The following is a 22,289-nucleotide window of genomic DNA, read 5'->3' on the forward strand; positions in this document are numbered from 1 at the left end:
GTCTGTCTGTCTATCATTTATCAATTTATCTATACTCTACCATCTATCAGTTTTACATTATAGTATTAATAAAGGATATGTTTCAAAACTCCATGTTTTTAAATATGCACAGAAAGCCGGTTCCTTCTATGAGTTATCTGGTCTAGAATAACAATGAGTGCTCCATATAAACGAAGGAAGGGGCTGTAGAAATATTTCTATGTATATGCATAAATATGTCAAAGACTTAAAAAAGAATCCCCCTGCTGTTTCCTGAACGACATTTACGTGTGTTCCCCAATAACAGAGTTTAAATACTGACGTTTTTGGAATTCCTTTCATTCCAGATGTGTAAAACAGGCTGCACAGGGCAACCTAAATAGAGCTGGTCTCTTTTTACAGCAAGTCCAGATAAATATTGAACTAGTGGATATAAAGGCTCGATCCATAGGATAACAAACACAGCGCCGCTTACACAGCTAATATTGGGCAAGTCTGTATTAGCCGGGACACATTTCTCACAAAGGTTGCACCGATTCTTCAAACTCTCAATCAGCAAAGCAATCTTTCTGCTTAAGGGCAAACATTGGGTTTCTAAGTAACAAAATATGTGTTAAAAATAGTGATGGTCAAATTTGGGGCGTTTCGCTTTGCCGAAAAATTTGTGAATTTCCAGGGAAATTCGCGAAACGGTGAAAAATCTGCGAAACAGCGTCGGTGTCTCATTTTTGATGCAGTAATCCGTCTTTGATGCCGGCGTCCATTTTTTTTTTGACGCCGACAAATTTTCACGTCAGTTTTGCGAATTTATTCATCGGCGGCGAATCGAAGGAATTCGTTGCGAATTCGCACCTGGTGAATAAATTCCCCCATCACTAGTTGAAAACATGCCAATTATGGCAATTTCATGGTTGTTACTATTGTTTCATGGAACAAAAATATATTTTACTCACAAAAACATTGAAGGTCTCTCTTTCTGTGCGCATGGTTTGCTCATACATTTCCAGCTCGAAGACGTTTTTTTTCTCTGCTGACAGCAATATCACCTAATTATTATATTTGACTGGAAAAACAGCGCAGTCAATGGAGTCAACTTTTATTAAGTCTCCTACTGGAATAAAAAAAAGAGATCACGCATTTGTCCTGTTACAGCCAGCAGTTGGTTTTATTAGGTGTTATGGTCCACGTTTGTCTCATTACACAAGACCTGTAATGTGTGATCAGTCTATGAATCAGTTTCTTTGACATTTCTCGCAACAACCAATGACTCTAGGGTCCTTTGTGACTATGAGTTCTCAGGTTACGTTGAACCTTGCCAAGCTCAGCTCTGTTAAAATAAACCAAAGAGTAGAGGGTCCAAGGTATGGCACGGGCTAAAATGTTTGATGGGGGTCCAGCCTAAAGATTTGGGTTGCATGTTGAAATGCTGCTTTGGAGTTTCCTGCAAATGTAGCTGGAGATGACTATAATATATTTTGCCATGTGCAAAGGGTGATCTAAGTTTGGACCACAAAGGGGGGATTCGTCTTAAAGACAACCGAATCTTTATGTATAATGAACAGTAATGATCCAGCCCTATAACAGTAATACTCTAGGCTTTTAAAGTTGCCCACAGCCATTTCCCATGTTTTAAGTGTCAGTGGCACTGCACATGCTCAGTGTGCTCTTGGTGCTGTTGAGAAGCTTAGCTAAGGGTGATCGGAAATATTAAAACATTGTGCCAGATTCAATGCAATGAGAAAAAGGTTTATCGCATGAAAACTCATTGATGAGATTCAATTTGTCATGCAATTCAATTCTGAAAAACTTATCTCACATGAAAACTCAATTGAAGTCTACTGGACAAACTGGAACTGAATTTGGAGAAATGTTTTTTCTCCTCAAATTGAATTTCGTCCATGAGTTTTCACTTGATAAACTTTGAGATAACATTTCCTCGCTGAATTGAATTTGGCTTATTATTTCAGAAAATGAGCTCTTCTGTCTTCAAAATAAACTTGCCTGGCCACAGCAGATTCAAAAGCAACTGAAGAAAACACTCTCTCCATTGATATTAGTGTGTACACAGATTTTATGAGTAATAGTTCAAGCTTTGCACTCACATTTACTAGTCCCTTAGATGAAGATGAGAACTTTCTGTCGGGTTGCATTTGTCTAACAGTGACAAAAACACACAATTCTGAATATTTTAACTGGCAATTTGCCTCTTTTAAAGTGGCTACACATGGGCCAATAAAAGCTGACGACAGAGCAAGTCGGCAGCTTATTGGCCAGTGTATGAGGCCCTCTGATGAGCTTTCCTGACTGGTATCTGTCTGAAAATCAGCCATATGTTGATTGGGCAGGTTTAAAAATCCCATCAGATTGAGTACCGCATGTATTTCCGGTATTGTGATCCAATCATTGGAACCTAGGGTCAGGATCAGTGCAATTAATGTCTTTGCAATTGTGATACTTCCCTCCCTCCTCCTCTTCTGGGCATAGGAGAGGTAAGAGTGGTACAGGTGTGTGATGGGTGGCATTGGTTCTGGACAATCAGGAGGGTCATAAGTGCCACTGTGCAGCTTAAAACAGTTATTGGTGTTGGGTAATGGCTTTACTTTCTGACACAAGGTATTGATAATGGCATTAGAGCCCAATTCATATGGTGCAAGTCGGTTGCAGCTATGGACTTAACCCACTAAGGGAACCCTGAAATTGCAATCAGGTCCAATCTGGCGGTATTACCAGGTTTCCTTGCTTGTATGCGCACAATTAATTACAGAATACTGGCCAGGAACATTGACTTTTGGATGTAAGTAGGTAATAGTGTAACCGCAGTTCTCGGGGTTCCCCTTTGGTTTCCAACTCTGTAGTTCACGTTTCTCCTCGGGTGGAAATTCGCAATATTAAGGTCTGTATGAGTCAGCGTTAGAAAGCTCGGGTAGACAAGAATGCAGCATAAAGGGAATCTAAGTGTAGTGGGTTGTTGGTTGTTGTAGTTCCACACCTTCCCAAAACCTACTAAAGGGTGTCAGATTACTTCTTACAATCACCACGTGTTTGCTTAAAATTGGGTACTTACAAGCGTTTAAGCTTTAAATCACATTCATCAGAATAGTCAGGATGAGATTCTTAGGGTTTACTCTCTGCTGTTAGGAGATGTAGAGCGCAGATAATAGTGTAAAACCTTTTATTACGTATATATAAAAAACATCAATTTCAGTACAGAGGTGGAGAAGATGCAAATGAAGCCTCTGATGAAGTCCTAAAGCGACGAAACTCGTAAGGCAAAGGCGGTGACGTCAACTCCAAGCGCCCCAGGAGTGTTACAGCGAGTGGAAACAACGCAGGTCAAAGCCGAAACCACAATTCCAACTTGTACAGTAACACAGACATTAAAGGGAAAGAGGAGATTTGATGTGCTTTTTTAAAACTTCTCAAATGTGAGTGAAACTGATGTTTTTTATATAGAGGTAATAAAAGGTTTTACACTATTATCTGCACTCTACATCTCCTAACAGCATAGAGTAAACACTAAGAACTTCATCCTGACTATTCTGATGAATGTGACTTAAAGCTTAATTACTTGTAAGTACCAAACTTTAAGCAAACACGTGGTGATTGTAAGAAGTAATCTGACACCCTTTAGTAAGTTTTGGGAAGGCGTGAAACTACAAGAAACAACAACCCACTACACTTAGATTCCTTTTATGCTGCATTCTTGTCTCCCCGAGCTTCCTAGCGCTGACTCATACAGAGTTACTTGTGTAAATGTGTAAACATGTGTAAATGCACAATCTTTTTCTTTTTTACTAGGGTGAGAATCTCAGTGATGTCCACCAATATTTGCATGTAGCAGCATCTCCAAACGTAAAATGCCTTTATACTTGGCAAGAGGATAGTAATGATAACAGCAACATTATGAGCAGATTCCCAACATCTTGTCAGACTTATACCATCCATTCATGGAAAGTTACAGCTTAATGAAAAGTGCCACTAGATGGGCAGAGTGTTCTGAAGCTGTAAATTTCCATGAATCGATGAGATAGGCTATTCAAAGAATAGGGAATCAACTTTAACCATTGCTGTTATCATTATTATCATGTGGCCGTGTAAGAAAAAATAAATGTTAAATACATTTGGGGGTACTGCCTGCCAAGTCTTTAACAGAAAGTAGTAGTGTAATGTGCACCGAAGACCAGTGTCAGACTGGGGCACCAGGGCCCACCCAAAACCTTGGACCAGGGGCCCCACCAAAAAATCTTGGACCAGGGGCCCTACCTCAGTACTATTATTCCACCTCTCCTCACTCACACTGCCGAAGACAATTAATCCAGTCAATCAGCCACTAAGCTTGCAGCGTACCTTGTGTACTAAGGAAAATTGTCTGCCCAGAATGATATGGGCATATGTACTCACGTAACCAGGGTCTCAGCACCAATCTGGAGGGCCTCACAGAGTTTAGCAATCTCCTGACCGCCAATGCTTGTGGGCAACTGCTCTGTCCTAGATAAGAGCACTCTTTTTCTGGGCCACTGCTAATGCCCAGGCCCGGATTTGTGGAAAGGTCACATCGCTCCTCCCCACCTAATGGTTTTCAAAATTAGTGGTGAGCACAACTTTCCCTTGTTTGATATAGTTATACAGGAGCAGTGGCCAGCTCCATGTTGTAGCCCCCACCCTTTCCAGTTATAGTCAGGTGATCCCAGTGGTGGCCAATGAAAGGACAACCAAGTTTGGGAGCTTTACTTTGAAAGCAGCAATTGAGTTGCACGTAAAACTTAGTCCCTGTGTAAAATGTATAATGAAGCAATAGAATTCTTACTGAATCAGATGAAAATTAAGATTAGGACTGGCCAGATATGGGATGACTTTGACGTAGTTGGCCAGCTTAAATATATTGCAATATATGGACAAACAATCCCTGTTTTGTTTAAATGGTAAGTCATTTTTAGTAGCAGTATGCACAAAATGTCTCAATGCCTTAAATATATTGATAATGGGTTGAGTGCAGAGGACTCTTGTTTTTGTCTACATTAGAATAACAGAACAGAAGCAAAGCAGAAACACTGGAGAAAGCAGCTACTGAAGTGCATAGGGTGGGTGGGCGCAGGCCAAAATAAGGGATATTTTACCCAGAATTCAGGATCCTGCTACAGGTGTGGGAAAGGATTCCATAATGCTACAACCTGCACATTCAAGAGTGCTTACTGCAGATCTTATCATATCCAAGAAGTATGCCTAAGTAAAATAAAGAGCTCACTTAGCCTTTTACTGATTAGCCCTGATTCAGAACTTGGAAGCATTGATGTTTATCATGCCGATACTGGTGACAGATCTTGTATCTGGCTAACACCAAAAATAGCTGGCATTCCAGTCAAAATAGAATTAGACACAGGGTCTGCTTTTTCAATAATAGCTCACACGGAATATAAAAAGTTGGATGGACTAAAATTTAGCAAAATTGATCTTGCGCAAGCCTACTTACAGATGGAGGTAGAGGAAAATGCAAAACACTACCTTACAATCAACATACCAAAAGGACTGTACCAATACAACAGATTAGTATTTGGTGTGACCCAGGCACCTGACATATGGCAAAGCACCACGGATCAAGTTCTACAAGGAATCACACATACTAAATGCTGTCTGGATGATATAATTGTGACAGGCACAGACGATGGAGAACATTTGGAAAACTTAAAGAGGGTTCTAACAAGCTTGTAAGAATATGGGCTAAGAGCTAACAGAAAAATGTGCCTTCTTTAAGGAATCTATACAATATTTTGGACATATTATAGATGCCTGTGGCTTACAAAAGTTTCCAGAGAAAATTCAAGCAATGTTATAAGCACCACTGCCCAAGGATATAACACAGCTCACCCATTAAACCAATTGCTGCACAAAGGTCACTTTGGGAATCGAGCGTACAGTTCGATGAAGCCTTCAAGGAAGCAAAGACACGTTGTATGATATTCTTGTGCATTTCAATGCTTCCTTGCCAATATAATTGCCATGTGATGCTTCCCCATACCGCATTGGAGCTGTGATATCTCATGTTCTCCCAGACAAAAGTGAAAGGCCAGTCGCATTTGTTTCAAGGTCACTCACAAGTGCAGAACACAACTATAGACAAGGAAGCACTTAGCCTTATCTGGGTAGTGAAAACATTTAATAAATTCTTATATGGCCGCAAGTTCACACTCATAACAGACCATCAACCATTGGTTGCAATACTTCACCCAAATAAATGAGTTTCTGCAACAGATGCTGCATGTATGCATCGTTTGGCTTTGCTTCTGGCAGATTATGACTATGATATTGAGTTCAAGTGGACAGCGACACAAATGCAGATGGACTGACATGTCTGCTATTACCAGGTCAAGACTTCTGAAGAAAATTCTGAATATGTTAATATACATCAGATTGACTGTCTTCCTCTGACCTGTAAAATGAATGAGCAAGAAAAAAAAAGAGATCCCACTCTAGTACGAGTCTATGAGGCAACTCTTAAAGATTGGAAGTACACAGACAAGGCCCCACTGATTCCTTACTACTCACAAATTCATGAACTGACCATACATGAAGGATGTGAAATGTGGGTAATTTGTGTTGTTATTATTCCCACAAAGTGCAATCAAGAGTACTGGAGGAGCTACATGAAGTCCATCTGGGTATAGTAAAAATTAAATTACTTGCTAGGCGTTTGTGTGGTCATCAGGAATTGATCCGCAAATAGAGAAACTACCAAACAAGTGCCATGGATGTCAACAGGTGCAGGCTATGCTGCAAAGAGTTCCAGTTCACCTTTGGGAAAAGCCCTCTACTCCTTGGCAAATTAATTTTGCTGGGAAAAGATGTTCTTCATCATCATGGATGCCCATTCTAAATGGCCAGAGGTTTTCTGCATGAAGTCTACTAATACCTCCTATACAACTGAAATATTGAGAACCTTGTTTACAAGAACTGCAATACCTGAACAGATTGTCAGTGATAATGGTTAATTTCAGAAGAATTTCAATTGTTTATTAAACGCAACGGAATTAAACATGCTTCTTCAAATCCATACTATCCTGCAGCAAACAATTTATTTGTACAAACTATGAAACAGTCACTGCGGTCAATGGCTCACGACCATTCCATCCCTGTAGCCTAAACTGTCAAGTTATCAGAATTCAGTTAATGCAACTACAAGCTGCACCCCTGCAATGTTATCCATGGGCCACAATCTGAGGTCTTGAAACCATCTCTTAAGGTGGCCATACACGGGCCGATAAAAGCTGCCGACAGACCGTATCGGCAGCTTTTTGGCCCGTGTATGGGGCCCCCCGACAGGCTTCACCGAACGAGATCTGGCCGAAAGTCGGCCAGATCTCGATCGGGTGGGACAGAAAATCCCGTCGGATCGCGGCCGCATCTATTCGTTTATGCGGTCCCGCGATCTGACCGCCCATTTGGGCATCATTAGGATCCGATCGTTGGGCCCTAGGACCCACGATCGGATCAGCCTGATATTGCCCACCTCAAGGTGGGCATATCGGAGGGAGATACGCTCATTTGGCGACATCGCCAAACGAGCGGATCTCTCCATGTATGGCCACCTTTAGTCGTAGTGAGAAACCACCAGTTTAATATCAGGGAGGAGAGAGGAGAAGCTTGAGGCAGCTTAGTGTTGGGCAAACAGTCCTGGCAAGGAACTACAGAGGGCCTAACAAATGGCTACCAGAAATTGTCACTGCTCGGAGAGGTCCATGCAGACAATCTATTTTGGCGTTGTCATATTGACCAGCTACATAATACTGCAGTTACCTTTGAGCAAAACCAAGAAGAAAGAAGAAGAAGAAGTCTTGTTGGACTTCCCTCTACCAAAGTGGTACCCCTTGAGCCCCAAACTGTGGCATCACCTGAGGTAACAACCCAGTAAGTCCAACAGAAATGGGGAACATGTCCTCTGAAGAATCTGTGGAACCTAGTTGTTCTGAGCAAAAGTTCCTCCTCTAGAAGAGATTTAGGTGTTACCCACAAATAGAGCATTGACCCCCGAATAAACTTAGCTTATAGTCTGTGATTTTTATGATCCATTTCTTTTACAGATGTTACCCCAATGAATTTTGAAGGGGGAGAGAATTGTTAAATATGAAAATAATTGTGTACATATTTCCTGTTGAATCTGCTAATTGTGTTCTAGTACTATAGTCTTATGTATGAGGCTTTATGTTGAATCTGTTGTTCTGTTTCTCTGCTACTTTATCTTACTATGTGGAGTTTGCTTCTTGTTAAAGGAATCGTTCAGCGTAAAAATAAAAACTGGATAAATAGATAGGCTGTGCAAAATAAAAAATGTTTTCAGTATAGTTATTTAGCCAAAAATGTAATGTATAAAGGCTGGAGTGACTGGATGTCTAACATAATAGCCAGAACACTACTTCCTGCTTTTCAGCTCTCTAACCCTGAGTTAATCAGTGACTTTAAAGGAGAACCAAATCTTTTATTTTAAAATCCCCTACCCTATATTGACCCCCCTCCCTGCTCCCCCCAGCCTAGTGTTACCCTGGTTAAATGCCCCTAACTCTTTACTTACCCTTCATTGCAGATTCAGGGCATCAGAGTTCACGGGCGCTATCTTCTTCTCTTCGGTAATATTGGAGAATATTTAATAAAGATCTGTGAACTGGAAGTAAATTCCAAAACTTCAAAAATGTTGCCCCTGGCAATAATTACAGGTATGGTATCTGTTATCTGTAAACCTGTAATCCAGAAAAAAAGGCTGTCTCTCATAGACTCCATTTTATCCAAATTAGCCACATTTTTAAACATACAGTAATTTCTTTTTCTCTGTTATAATGAAACAGTACTTGATCCTAACTAAGATATACTTAATCCTTATTGGAAGCAAAACCTATTGGGTTTATTTGCATGATTTTCTAGTAGACTTAGGGCATGAAGATCCAAAGTTCAGAAAGATCCGTTATCTGGAAAACCCCAGATCCTGAGCATTCTGGGTAACAGATTCCATAGCTGTATAGAAGGTTACATACATGATTAGTGTGGGTTTCTAGCAGCCCTGCCCAAGAATGGTCTTTGGGTGCATCATCTACATCTACGAATCCTTCAGAACTTTCTGTGGCTTTGCAGAACACTGTTTTGTCTTCTCATATATTTGCTTTCTATTCTATATGTGAGTGTAAAAATGTGAATTGTTTGATTAAAATGGAGTCTATGGGAGATGGCCTTCCTGTAATTTGGAGCTTTCTGGATAATGGGTTTCCAGATAACAGATTCCATACCTGTACCAATTTAAATTATTACCTGCACTGAAATAATCGTCAAAGATGAACTCTTTGTTCTTCTACTTCCCTTGCATCTCATCGGCTTTAATACGTCTGCCATCCAGATGTACCTCTGTAAACAGCTGGAGTCTGCCCTCTTGTGCTCACAGCCTTATAATTTCCTCCGCAACTCAAGCCCCGAATGAGAAACTGATGCACCTAACCCATCTTTCAGCAAGACTGCAGCCTGATGTTTATAAAGCTCCCGGCAGAAATACTCTGCAGAAAGTCTCCCTGCCAGCTTCAATCACTTCCATCTCTTGTGGGATCCTTTGGGAAAACCTCAAGGTGTCACTGGTGAATGCACATGACAAGGTCCCTCTTAAAGCAGAAAAAATATAAGATTATCCATAATAAACTGCAATTTTTTAATATTATTGCCCGTTAAAAGCCTATGAATTCCTTTGCTGGCATGTCCCACGCTCTTGTCATGTGTTTCATTTTCATTGAACATTCTTTTTGTCTTTTTACATATGGCCTCAGATCTGTCTGAGTTTTCATTCCAGGCAAATTATGGTCAGATCTCCACACGTCCTTTCTTCATTCTTGGCATAAACACAATACGGCTCATGTTTGGATTTCTTCAAATCTTTGATTGCTCTGACTTTCTTTGGTCTAAAATTCACCGCAATCCTGTAACAGATGATTTTACTTTGCAGCGAATATTATGCAATGCGTTTCAGTTTAAGTATTCACATAAAAAACATGCCCACAGGTCTCTCCACCTTCCGACGGCCACCAAAGACATGTTTTACTCATTTCACTTGTTTTAAAGGAATAATCTTCGAATCTGATTCTTGTTATTCTGCTCACAGCAAATTAATTGTTTTGATATTTTCTGGTTGGCGATTTTTTTTTTCTCAAGGAAGTGAACAGTTCAGCTGCTAGAATGCTTGAACTTTCCATAGCGGAATCAGGACTTTGTATTCATTTAAGAAAATGTAATTACTTGGTAGACAAAGTGACAAGGATTTAACATTAACCTGTAGACAAGTATGTGTGGTTTTTGACTCCTCAGAGGGCCAGCTTCAGTTATTAAGTTTTTGTCTCTCTGGAGGAATATTAAAAGAGAACTAAAGTTTAAATAAAGAAATATTGTACATTGTATTTTTGGCTTCTGTACCAACCCAAGGCAACTACAGTCATTTAGCAGGGAAGATCTGTGCCCCCAAAGATGCCCCTATAGCTCCCCATCTTCTTTTCTGCTGATTCACTGCACATGCTCTGTGCTGCCTGACACTTAGGGGCACATTTACTAAGCTCGAGTGAAGGATTCGAAGTAAAAAACTTCGAGGTTTTTTTTTGGGTACTTCGACCATCGAATAGGCTACTTCGACCTTCGACTACGACTTAGATGAAAAATCGTTCGACTATTCGACCATTCGATATTCGAAGTACTGTCTATTTAAAAAAAACTTCGACTAGCTACTTCGCCACTTTAAACCTACCGAGCTACAATGTTAGCCTATGGGGACCTTCGATGGATTAAAATCCTTTGAATCGTTTGATTTGAAGGATTTAATAGTTTGATCGAACGATTTTTCCTTCGATCGATCGATCATAGAATTTGCGGTAAATCCTTCGACCTCGAATATCGAAGTCGAAAGATTTTACTTTGAGGGTCGAATTTGAGGGTTAATTAACCCTTGTATTCGACCCTTAGTAAATGTGCCCCTTACTAAGCTTAGGGACCGATGCACAATTTACTGAATATATATATATATACAGGGGCGTAACTACAGAGGAAGCAGACCCTGCGGCTGCAGGGGGGCCCAGGAGGTATAGGGGCCCCATGAGGCCCTAATTAATGAGCAATTTCAATATATATTGGTAAAAAAAGGGCAACATGTGGTTATGTTGGGGGCCATAAAATGAATTTGCTGTGGGGCCCAGTAACATCTAGTTACGCCACTGTATATATATATATATATATATATATATATATATATATTATACAGTAGAACCCCCATTTTATGTTTTTCAGGGAAATGGTGTAAAATCCAGGAAAATGTAAAATCAGCAAAATGTATTATGCATAATATATAGGTGGGACCACAAAACAACAATGTAAAATGAGAGAAAACTTAAAATGAGGGATGTAAAATGGGGGTTCTACTGTAAATATGAAGGTATGGGATCCATTATCCAGAAACACGTTATCCAGAAAGCTCCGAATTACAGCTCAAAATCAAAATAATCCAAATTTTTAGAAATGATTTCCATTTTCTCTGTATTAATAAAAGAGTAGCTTGTACTTGATCCCAACTAAGATATAATTAATCCTTATTGGAAGCAAAACCAGTTTATTTAATGTTTAAATGATTTGCTAGTAGACTTAAGGTATGAAGGTTCAAATTATGGAAAGATCAGTTATCCAGAAAACCTCAGGTCCCAAGCATTCTGGATAACAGATCCCATACCTGTATATATATATATATATATATATATATATATATATATATATATATATATATATATATATATATATATATATATATATATATATATATAAATATCACAATATATGGCTGATAATAAATAATTGCCTCTCAGAAACCAGCACAATTAGCATCAGAATTTAATAATCAGCCCTAAAGCATCAGCTTATATTACAGGGGAAGCTCATTTTCTGCTGGATAATTAGTGACGAGCCCTAAGCTTAGCTTCTCAACAGCTGCTCAGAGCCCACTGAGCATGTGAGTGTCACAGACACTCCTAACAATATCCATGATGGGAAACTCCTGTTATAACTGTAAAGGCCTGGAAAATTACTACTCTAGAGTTGCTGAACCTTTAGGCTGGTTCAATAAATTCAATGGCATTTTCAGGTTTAGGGTTTAGTTCTCCTTTAAGACACTACCGGTACGTTACAGGCAATGTATTATGGCACTTTTTTTTGCAGAAAAATTTGCAAAATGCATTAAAGTCTATAGGCAACTTTCTATAGCAAAATATGTTGTCTACGGGCAACTTTTTTTTTTTACTCCAATTGCAATGGGTGTTTTTTCTTTGATATTTGTTACAGCAGAACTTGCTGAAGGGGTTTATTTCTCTCCCATTAGTACATCCGACAGCAGGCAGATATATTATTTGTGCAGATTTGTCTGAACTGTACGTTTACTCTTTGGTCATAACCTACAGACGTTTTTGGCTGCACACCAGATAACACCTGCTACAGCTATTTCATTTGGTTCCCTTTCCTGGATTTTGTTGAGAATACAAGGATGTTCTTAATGGGTTTGCAAAAATGTCAAGACAAACATTTAAAATGCTGACATAGTGTACATTCACAAGAATAAAAAAACACAGGGAGATAAGGAGACCGTGTATGGAATACAGCCAAGTCATTCATGACAATAGAATCATAAAAAAATAGAAAAGACAGGGGGCAGCTTTATCAAGGGTCAAATTGAAAATTTGAATGTCGAGTTTATTTTAATGTAATTCGACTAGTGAATAGTCCAAATTCGATTTAAGTTTGAAAAAAATTGGAAATGTATTGTGTACTGTCCCTTTAAGAATTCAAATTCGATTATTTACCATCTAAAACCTGCCAAATTGGTGTTTTAGCCTATGAGGGACCCAGTAGCGTCACTAGAGGGGGCGGGCCCTGGTGTGTGACACGCAGCTGGGCCCCGCCCCCTCCGTGCGGCCGCATTTTCAGCGGCGCACGGGCTGCCGGGGGGGCCCTGAGGGGGTGCGGGCCCTGGCCCGCTTGCACCTCCTGCTCCCCCGGTAGTTCCGCCACTGGAGGGACCTCCTACAATCATTTTGGAGTTGTTTGGTGGACTTTTGAAAAAAAAAAATATATAGAAATTGAGGTGAAAAACTGGAATTGAATTTGATTCGAATTTGCAGGTCGATCCTATTCACCCGAATTTTAAAAAAAAATGTGAATTTTTTTTAATAAACTTCAATTGGTCGTTTTTTTTCGAATTTCAAGTTTATGGGAGTTTATGGAAGTTTTTATAAACTCTAAATTCAACCCTTGATAAATATGCCCCCAAATGTTTCTTGCCCACACATTATACAGGTATGGGACCTGTTATCCAAAATGCTCAGGACCTGGGCTTTTCCAGATAAGGGATCTTTCCATAATTTGGATCTCCATATCTTAAGTCTACTAAAATGATATCTTAGTTGGGATCAAGTACAAGGTTCTATTTTTGCTACAGGGGGAAAAAAATTATTTAAAAAAAACCTGAGTTACAACAGGTGTGCAGAGTTAAAACTGTATTGGATACTATTCTGTCTATGGGAGATATCCATTCCAAAAGAGCTCTTTGGATAATGGTTTTCCAGAAAACGGATCCTATACCTGTATCTTATAAAGAGACCCTTAATAAAAGGGCCGTTTAGCCAAGACTGTGCATTATTTGTGTTCAATATACTCGTGACAATACCATTTCCTTTTAGTTTCTCTTTGTGTTTGTTGATTGAAACCATTTAGAACTTCCCTCTACTTCCCTCTATGCTTTCCTTGCCCTTTCTCCCATGATGCAACTTGTGACTTGTATGAAAGTCCATTCATTTTGGGGCCCATTTACTAACAATCGAATTTACATTTTTTTTCACAAATCTCAAAAAAAATGTGAAAGCTGTAAAAAGTGTAAAATACAAATAAAAATAGGTCCTATAAAAGTCAGTGGGACCTGCGCTGATCCTATTGGACCGTTTTAAATCAATTCGGACTTATAGAAGTTTTGGGATTTTTTTTTTGGTAGGAATTGTCAGAAAAACACGGAGGTTTTAGAGGCATTCATATTTTTTACAGCATCGTTCAGTGTTATTTTCCATTCGTATTTATTTTATTCAGAGCTTTTAATAAATTCATGACATTTATCGTTTTAGATAAAATTAGCTTAGTCGTGGTTTACAAATCTCTAAAACCACTAAAATTTAACCTTTAATAAATAGGCCTCTAAGTATATAATCCCAGCAATGGTTGTTGCATTTTCATCCTATATTTGAGAGGATTCATACAATGTGCATTTAGCTAGATTCTGGATGAAGCTTATCAGTAGAAGCTTGGGGGCAGATTTATTAAAGGGCAAAGTGGCCGTCACTAGAGAACATTTTCCAGAAATCCCATGACTTTGTCAATTTACTAACAGGCATAGAGGACAATTCGCTAGCGAAAGGGACCGTCACTATCGTAGTTTTGCACCCTATCGCCAGGCGAATGTTCACTCAGGTGAACGATCGTTACTCTGCAAATTCACTAAAGTTCGAATTTTACAGAATGTTTTTCGCCACCTTAGACCTGGCGAACTGATAAGATGAATCTACATCCTCCTCAATCTTATCCGATATGCAAAAAAGTCATAGAAGTTCTAAAAAAACGCTGATGTTTTTTCATTTTTTAAAAAAGCTCTAACTATTAAAGATTTTTATTTTAACATTTTTTTCCAACCATTTGAGGGGCATGCCACATTTGATTTTGGGTGGGCTCATGTTTATGGCATCAGAGGATCTCTTTTGAATTTATTTTGGTTCCCTGGACATTAGTAATGGTAGAATTTGTCCCATTTAGATTCGCAGTCAATTCGTGGGCGTCAAAATTGGCGCTGGTGACAATTCCGACGCCGGGGACAATTTGACGCGCATTAAAGCCAATGGGCGTGTGCTTAATTATCACCGGTGTCGAAATTGTCAAAAAAAAATCGTGCCAAATTCACAAATTTATTTGCTGGCGACAAAACGCCCGTCACTAGTGGAAATTTGTTATAAGAAGCATTTGCACCAACATCTCTAATAAAGACGTTTATACGACATATATGTACCCGTCATATTCAAATTTACCTACGCGAAAGAGAACTAACAAATAGTGATGGGCGAATTTATTCGCCAGGTGCGAATTCACAGCGAATTTGACAATCTGTCAATTTGGATGCTGGCAGCAAAAAAAACGGACGCCCATTGACTTTAATGTGCATCAAAAGTCACCAGTGTTGGAATTGTCACCAGCGTAAATTTTGACCCCCGCAAGTTGTCGCCGGCGTCAAAATTTGTATTTCACTAATTTTTCACCTATTTCGCAAATTTCGCGGGACAAATTCGCCCATCACTACTAACGAAGACAGAGAACCCTAAGGGGCTCATTTACCTTCCCTATTATTTTAAAATAGCTCTAAAAATCCAAGATTTATTTAGGCAGTTATTTATCAAAGGTCGAATTTTAGAGTTTTATATATCTCAAATGAACGCGAGTGAACTCACAACTCAAATGGTAAAAATTGTAATTGGCGAGTTCTGGGTTTGTCCTGTTTTGCTTCGCCGAAAAATAAACGTATTTCCCATGAAATTCGCAAACCGACTAAAAGATTCGCAAACCGACTAAAAAATAATGAAACGGCAAACAATTAGCGAAACACAAATTTTGACACCGGCATCAACATTGTTCCCGTTGTCAAACTTTTTTTTAATGCAGATGAATTTTCGCTGCAGTTTTGTGAATCTATTCACCAGTGGCGAAAAGTGGAAATTCACTGCGAATTAGCGCCTGGCGGATAAATTCGCCCATAACTATTGAGGTATAATAAATCTCGAATAATTCAAGTTTGTTTGTTTTTTAAAACCAGAAAATGTAAATTTTTACCAAAAAATCCACTTTTTTCGTGAAAAACACAACTCGATCCTTAATAAATAACCCCTTTAGTGTAACAACCACAAAACCTCTAATACAAAATTTGTCAAGCTCCTATAGAAGTCAATGGGAGCTACGCTGATCCTTTTGGTCTGTTTTAAATCAATTCAGACTTTTAGAGGTTTTCAGATTTTTCTTCACTAATTGTCCAAAAAACAAAAAAATTTAGAGGTTTTAGATGTATTCTTATTATTTCTGATCATTCAGCCTAATTTTCTGCTCATACTTTTTTATTCTGATCTTTTCATAAATGTCATGACATACGTAGTTTGAGAGAAAGTGAGTTTAGTGGTGGTTTAAAAAAACTCTAAAACTACTAAAATTTAACCTTTAATAAATCGGCCTCTAAGAGTTTCATGTTTGAGCAGCATGAAGCTCATGGCACAACACACAGGAAGCGTATAAAGATCTGTGAGATACGGAAAAGGTATTTGTAAATGTCAGCTCTTATTTTGGTTTTGTCTGAGCTCATTTATGTCACTCAAAGGGGTAGCCTTTGGTAATTGAGGTTTTTTTTATATCATTTATATTTTGCAGTAGGGATGCCCTGACTCCATTACTTTTAAATTTAAGTAAATCCTCCATAATAAAAAAGGGTTATTTATAGTGAAGGCCGAATTTGTCCCACTTCGCTTCACCACGAATTTCCCACGAAATTTGCAAACCGGGCGGATAAATTCACAAAAGCCAATTTTGATGCCGGCGAATTGTCCGGACAATTTGACGCGCATTAAAGTCAATGGGCGCCTGTAATTGTCGCCGGTGTCGTAATTGTTGCTGCTGTAAAAAAAATAATAATAATTCACGCCGGCGAAACATGGAATTTCGCCACAAATTCCATCACTAGTACAGGGTTCTGTTTTATTACAGAGAAAAAGGAAATATGTTTATGTAGGGATCTGAAAATCTTAGACACCCTTACACATTACAGACAGGCACATCCCTAGTAATATGGACACCTCAGTGGGTCCTTATGGGGACCTTGTGCTTATGTAACCGCTGTAGTTCACACAGTGTACACCAGATGGCAGAGTATAAAAGGTTTAGGAACCATGTGCTCTGGGTCCATTGCTTTAGCCCAACCAAGCAGGCTGGAAGGGAATGGGTAGTGTCGACCCTAGGCGCCTTGGCCCTAGTAATTAGACAGCTATACTCGTTTTATAGATCACTCTAGGAGTGATAGAGAGGTTATTTAGTTGAGCAGCTCAAGGCTCCGCCGAGGAGATTAGAGGGATTAAGATCCCAGGTTATTACTGACCCAGAGTAAGGAACCAAGTGTTGAGATAGGGATGTCAGGAGTTCCCCTAGTCTGCCACTGGAAGATATCCTGAAAACTGGGCAATACCCATCACATGCTGTCAACTTACTCTCTGCTGTATATTCCCTAGCCTGTGGGGATTCAGCCTATAGGGATGTAGCGAACGTCGGAAAAAAAGTTCGCGAACATATTCGCGAACTTGCGCAAAAATGCGAGCGGTTCGCGAACGGTTCGCGAACGGTTCGCGAACCCCATAGACTTCAATGGGAAGGCGAACTTTAACATCTAGAAAAGACATTTCTGGCCAGAAAAATGATTTTAAAGTTGTTTAAAGGGTGCAACGACCTGGACAGTGGCATGCCAGAGGGGGATCAAGGGCAAAAATGTATCTGAAAAATCTGCCTGTGTGTGCTTGGAAGAGATAGTGTAGGGGGAGAGCTGTTAGTGATTTCAGGGACAGATGATAGTAAGTTTGCTGGCTAGTAATCTGCTTGATACTGCTCTGTATTGGAGGGACAGAAGTCTGCAGGGATTTGAGGGACATTTTAGCTTAGGTAGCTTTGCTGGCTAGTAATCTACTGTTCTCTTTAAACAACTGCCATACGTTGACCTTGTAGGCATTGTTTGCCCAGTTTTTTGGACGCAGCCACTGAAGCACAGTTGCCAGAAAAAATATGCCATATAAATGCTGAAAATAGTCATTTTTCGCCCATACGTTGACCTTGTAGACATTGTTTGCCCAGTTTTTTTGGACGCAGCCACTGAAGTGACTCCGGTGTTTTTTCTGGAGACGGTAATATTATGGATATTTAGACAGAATGTGAACAAGGTCACACAGCTCGATGGCGGGTTGAAGAAAACAGTGTGCAAATAATGCCTACAGGGCAAATAATGCCTAAAAGGTCAACTTATACACTACTACAGCGGTAGTAAAATAAAAAAAAGTAAATAAAAAAAAAATGAATATTAAAAAAAAAAAATTAAAGTTGGTGCTGCTGAACTACTAGGAGCAGCAGATTAGCACACCAGTCCCACTCCCCAACACTGCTAGACTAATAGCACTGGGCTCTTATAGTAGTAGTAGTAGTAGTAGTAGTAAAACAACAAAAAAATAAATAAAAGCAGTCCTTACAAGGACTACTGTTATTGCAGCAGTCAGCAGATGAGATCAGAAGCAGGACAGCTGCCCACTGCAGCTACATACAGAGCACTGCAGTAGAAGGTAGATTACTAGCCAGCAAAGCTACCTAAGCTTAAATGTCCCTCAAACCCCTGCAGACTTCTGTCCCTCCAATAACAGAGCAGTATCAAAACGATTACTAGCCAGCAAACTTTCAACTGTCCCTGAAATCACTAACAGGCAGCAGCTCTCTCCCTACACTATCTCTTCAGCACACACAGGCAGAGTGAAAAAACGCTGCAGGGCTTCGGTTTTTATAGGGAAGGGGAGTGGTCCAGGGGAGAGCTTCCTGATTGGCTGCCATGTACCTGCTGGTCTGGGGTGAGAGGGCAAAAAAAAGCGCCAACAATGGCGAACCCAAAATGGCGAACGTCGCGCGACGTTCGCGAACTTCCGGCGAGCGCGAACACCCGATGTTCGCGCGAACAAGTTCGCCGGCGAACAGTTCGCGACATCTCTATCAGCCTATACGTGCTGTGAGTATATGCTTCCAAGTATATGTGGATCAATGTGCTGAATGATCTATGTGCTATTGTTCAATAAATACAGTTCTATGTTCAACTGTTAAAGAACTGCTGGCGCCCATCATTGTGCTATCGCACCCAGTTACAGTTACACTACACCCTGCCTCCACCGCGTTGCAAGGGCTCGCCCCTGAGAAAGAGAGCTCATCGGTGGTCTCAGCCCACAAAGGAAAGTAGCTAAAACTGCCCTAGCACAAGTCAGTTTACTATAGCGCTACATTTACAAATGTGGATTATATTTGATTATTATATGGAGTCTATGGGAGACAGCCTTCCTGTAATTTGGCGCTTTCTGGATAACGGGTTTCTGGATAACGGATCTCATTACTATTATAAAAATAAATATATATGTATTAGATATTTTAATATATATATATACAGTATATCTTTGAGAAGCTCAATAGAGAAACCAGACAAAGCAGCATTGGAGGAATGTGGTTGGACAGCTTTTGAAAGTTTCCTTTGTACATTTGCTAAATATTACAGGCACGATCTCCAGATAATGTATCCATAACCCCCTGGGCTAGCAGGAATATCCATCTGATGATTGTTTAACAGCTGCGTGCCATTTCCAAAGCAAGCATGACCAAATGTTCCCAAGGATTGAAAAAAACCCACACACTTTCTACTTTTTGGACTCTTGATGGTCGTATGATTGGATTTAATCAGAGTGTTTAGAAAAACGTGTTCAAATTGTAATTGTCATTTTATAACCTTTTTTCTAGACATCGGCAAACAGATATGATTAGTCGCTTGATGATCTGTAAGAAGCAAACAGATCTTGGTTGATTCTTCTTTGGTTGTGGGGTCCAGAAATATAGGGGGTCTGTTAAAAGCTGCAGAACATCTTCCCCAATATTCTGTAAATGGGAGCCTGAAGTTCTATTCTTCCAAAAGCTACTACTGAAGTGAACTGCAAATTTGGATTTTGGAAATTTTGAGGTTTGGATTTATTATAAAGACTATTTCCTGCCTTACCAAGTGGGCAAAAAATGTAGATGCCCACTTTTTAAAAATAAATAAATAAAAACCCAGACATGAAAAAAACTGAATAGTGGAATAAAAAATCCTGAATGAAGAAATAAAAAAATCAACACCAGATTCTGTGACTTAAAGAACTAACTCTCATTTTATGACTTCATTTTACTGAACTTGAGAATAGTGATGGGCGAATGTATTCACTAGGCGAGGATTCACGGCGAATTCCCTCGATTCACCGCCGGGGAATAAATTTGGGAAACCGTCGTGAAAATTCACGAGGGTAAAAAAAATTGGACACTGGCGTCCGTTTTTTTTGAACAACGGCACATTTTCTGCTGCAGTTTTGCAAATTTTTCGCCGTTTCACAAATTTCGCAGGAAATTCGGGAATATTGTGGCGAAGTGAAATGCCCCAAATTCGCCCACACTACTTGAGAATCGAATGATCACAAATCAGCCCCTAATAGCTTAGAATTCTTAGAATTCATTACAGGCTAAATGCAAATGCTCACACACAAAAATCACGAATTCAAATTTGAGCTTCTAAACCTCGATTAAAAAAACAAAAAAATCATATATAAATATTCAGTATCTGAAAGGTGAAGAGTTTATGTAGAAATTGGAAAAATTCAAGCTATTTTTCAAATTAAGTTTTTTATGATCAATTTGAAATTTGGCAGACTTTTGGCACTTTTTAATAAATAAGCACACATTTGAGATTTTCAGTTTTTTGAGTTTTTCAAATAAGTAAAAAAGCTTGAAAATTTGATTTCTGATAAATTGGCCTCCCCAACAAGGAAAATATAAATGGCACAGATCACTGATGATCAACTGTTTAAAAATAGTACACTGTGAATTCCTTTTTTAGTTTTTATGATTAGTTATCTTTCATTTTTCATTTTCATATTTATTAATGTACAGGTATGGGACCCATTATCCAGAATGCTCCCCAGAATGGACCTGGGGTCTTCTGAATAAGGGGTCTTTCGGTAATTTGGATCTTCATACTTTCAGCCTACTAGAAAATCTTAACATTAAGGGGCCCATTTACTTAGCTCGAGTGAAGGAATAGAGGAAAAAAACTTTGACCATCGAATGGGCTACTTCGACCTTTGACTTTGACCTTCGACTTAGAATCGAACGTTTCAAACTAAAAATCATTCGACTATTCGACCATTCGATAATCGAAGTACTGTCTCTTCAAGAAATAACTTCGACCCCCTAGTTCGCCACCTAAAAGCTACTGAAGTCAATGTTAGCCTATGGGGAAGGTCCCCATAGGCTTTGCTAGCTTTTTTTGGTCGAACAAAAATCGTTCGATCGATGGATTAAAATCCTTTGAATCGAACTATTCGAATGATTTAATCGTTCAATCTAACGATTTTTTGTTCGATCGCTAGGTTGAACGAATAATGCTAAATCCTTCGACTTCGATATTCGAAGTCAAAGGATTTAACTTCGACAGTCGAATATCGAGGGTTAATTGACCCTCGATATTCGACCTTAAGTAAATTTGCCCCTTAATATGAATGAATTTTGTTACAACAGCGCCACCTGCTGGTCGGTTTCCCACCAGTCTGACCACCAAGTAGTCAAGGAAGTTGTCAGGAGAAAGAAAGAGGCTGCTCTGATGTTCTTCTGCTTAGGAAAGATTTGAGAAAGGTTTCTAATTTTTTTTCCAAAGCAGAAGAACATCAGAGCAGCCTCTTTCTTTCTCCTGACAACTTCCTTATTTTTAAGGTTTACTTATACTTTAAGGCAGTGGTCCTCAACCAGTAGCTCGTGAGCAACATGTTGCTCACCAACCCCCTGTATGTTGCTCTCAGTGGGCTCAAAGCAGGTTCTTATTTTTGAATTCCAGGCTTGGAGGCAAGTTTTGGTTGCATAAAAACCAGGTGTACTGCCAAGTAGAACCTCCTGTAGGCTGCCAGTCCACATAGGGGCTACCAAATAGCCAATCACAGCCCTTATTTGGCACCTCAGAGACTTTTTTGTGCTTCTGTTGCTCCCCAACTCTTTTATATCTGAATGTTGCTCATGGGTAAAAAATGTTGGGGATCCCTGCTTAAAGGTATGAAGATCAAAGTTACGGAAAGGTCCGTCATCTGGCCCCCAGGTCCTGTGCATTCTGGTAACAGGTTCCATACCTGTATAAGGTACTGTTTTATTATAACAGAGTGAAAGAAATCGATTTAAAAACGTGGATTATTTGGATAAAATGGAGTCTACAGGAGACAGACTTTCCGCAATTCTGAGCTTTCTGGATAATGGGTTTCCAGATAATGGATCCTATACCTGTTAAAAAAAAGACATTTTATATTCTTTAAAAATTACAGTATTTCTGATTCTCTTTCTTACACCTTGTAAGAAATTGAAACATTAAGGGGCAGATTTATCAAGGGTCGACTTGG

The sequence above is a fragment of the Xenopus laevis genome, chromosome 1L (assembly GCF_017654675.1).
Source record: "Xenopus laevis strain J_2021 chromosome 1L, Xenopus_laevis_v10.1, whole genome shotgun sequence".
NCBI classification, from domain to species: domain Eukaryota; kingdom Metazoa; phylum Chordata; class Amphibia; order Anura; family Pipidae; genus Xenopus; species Xenopus laevis.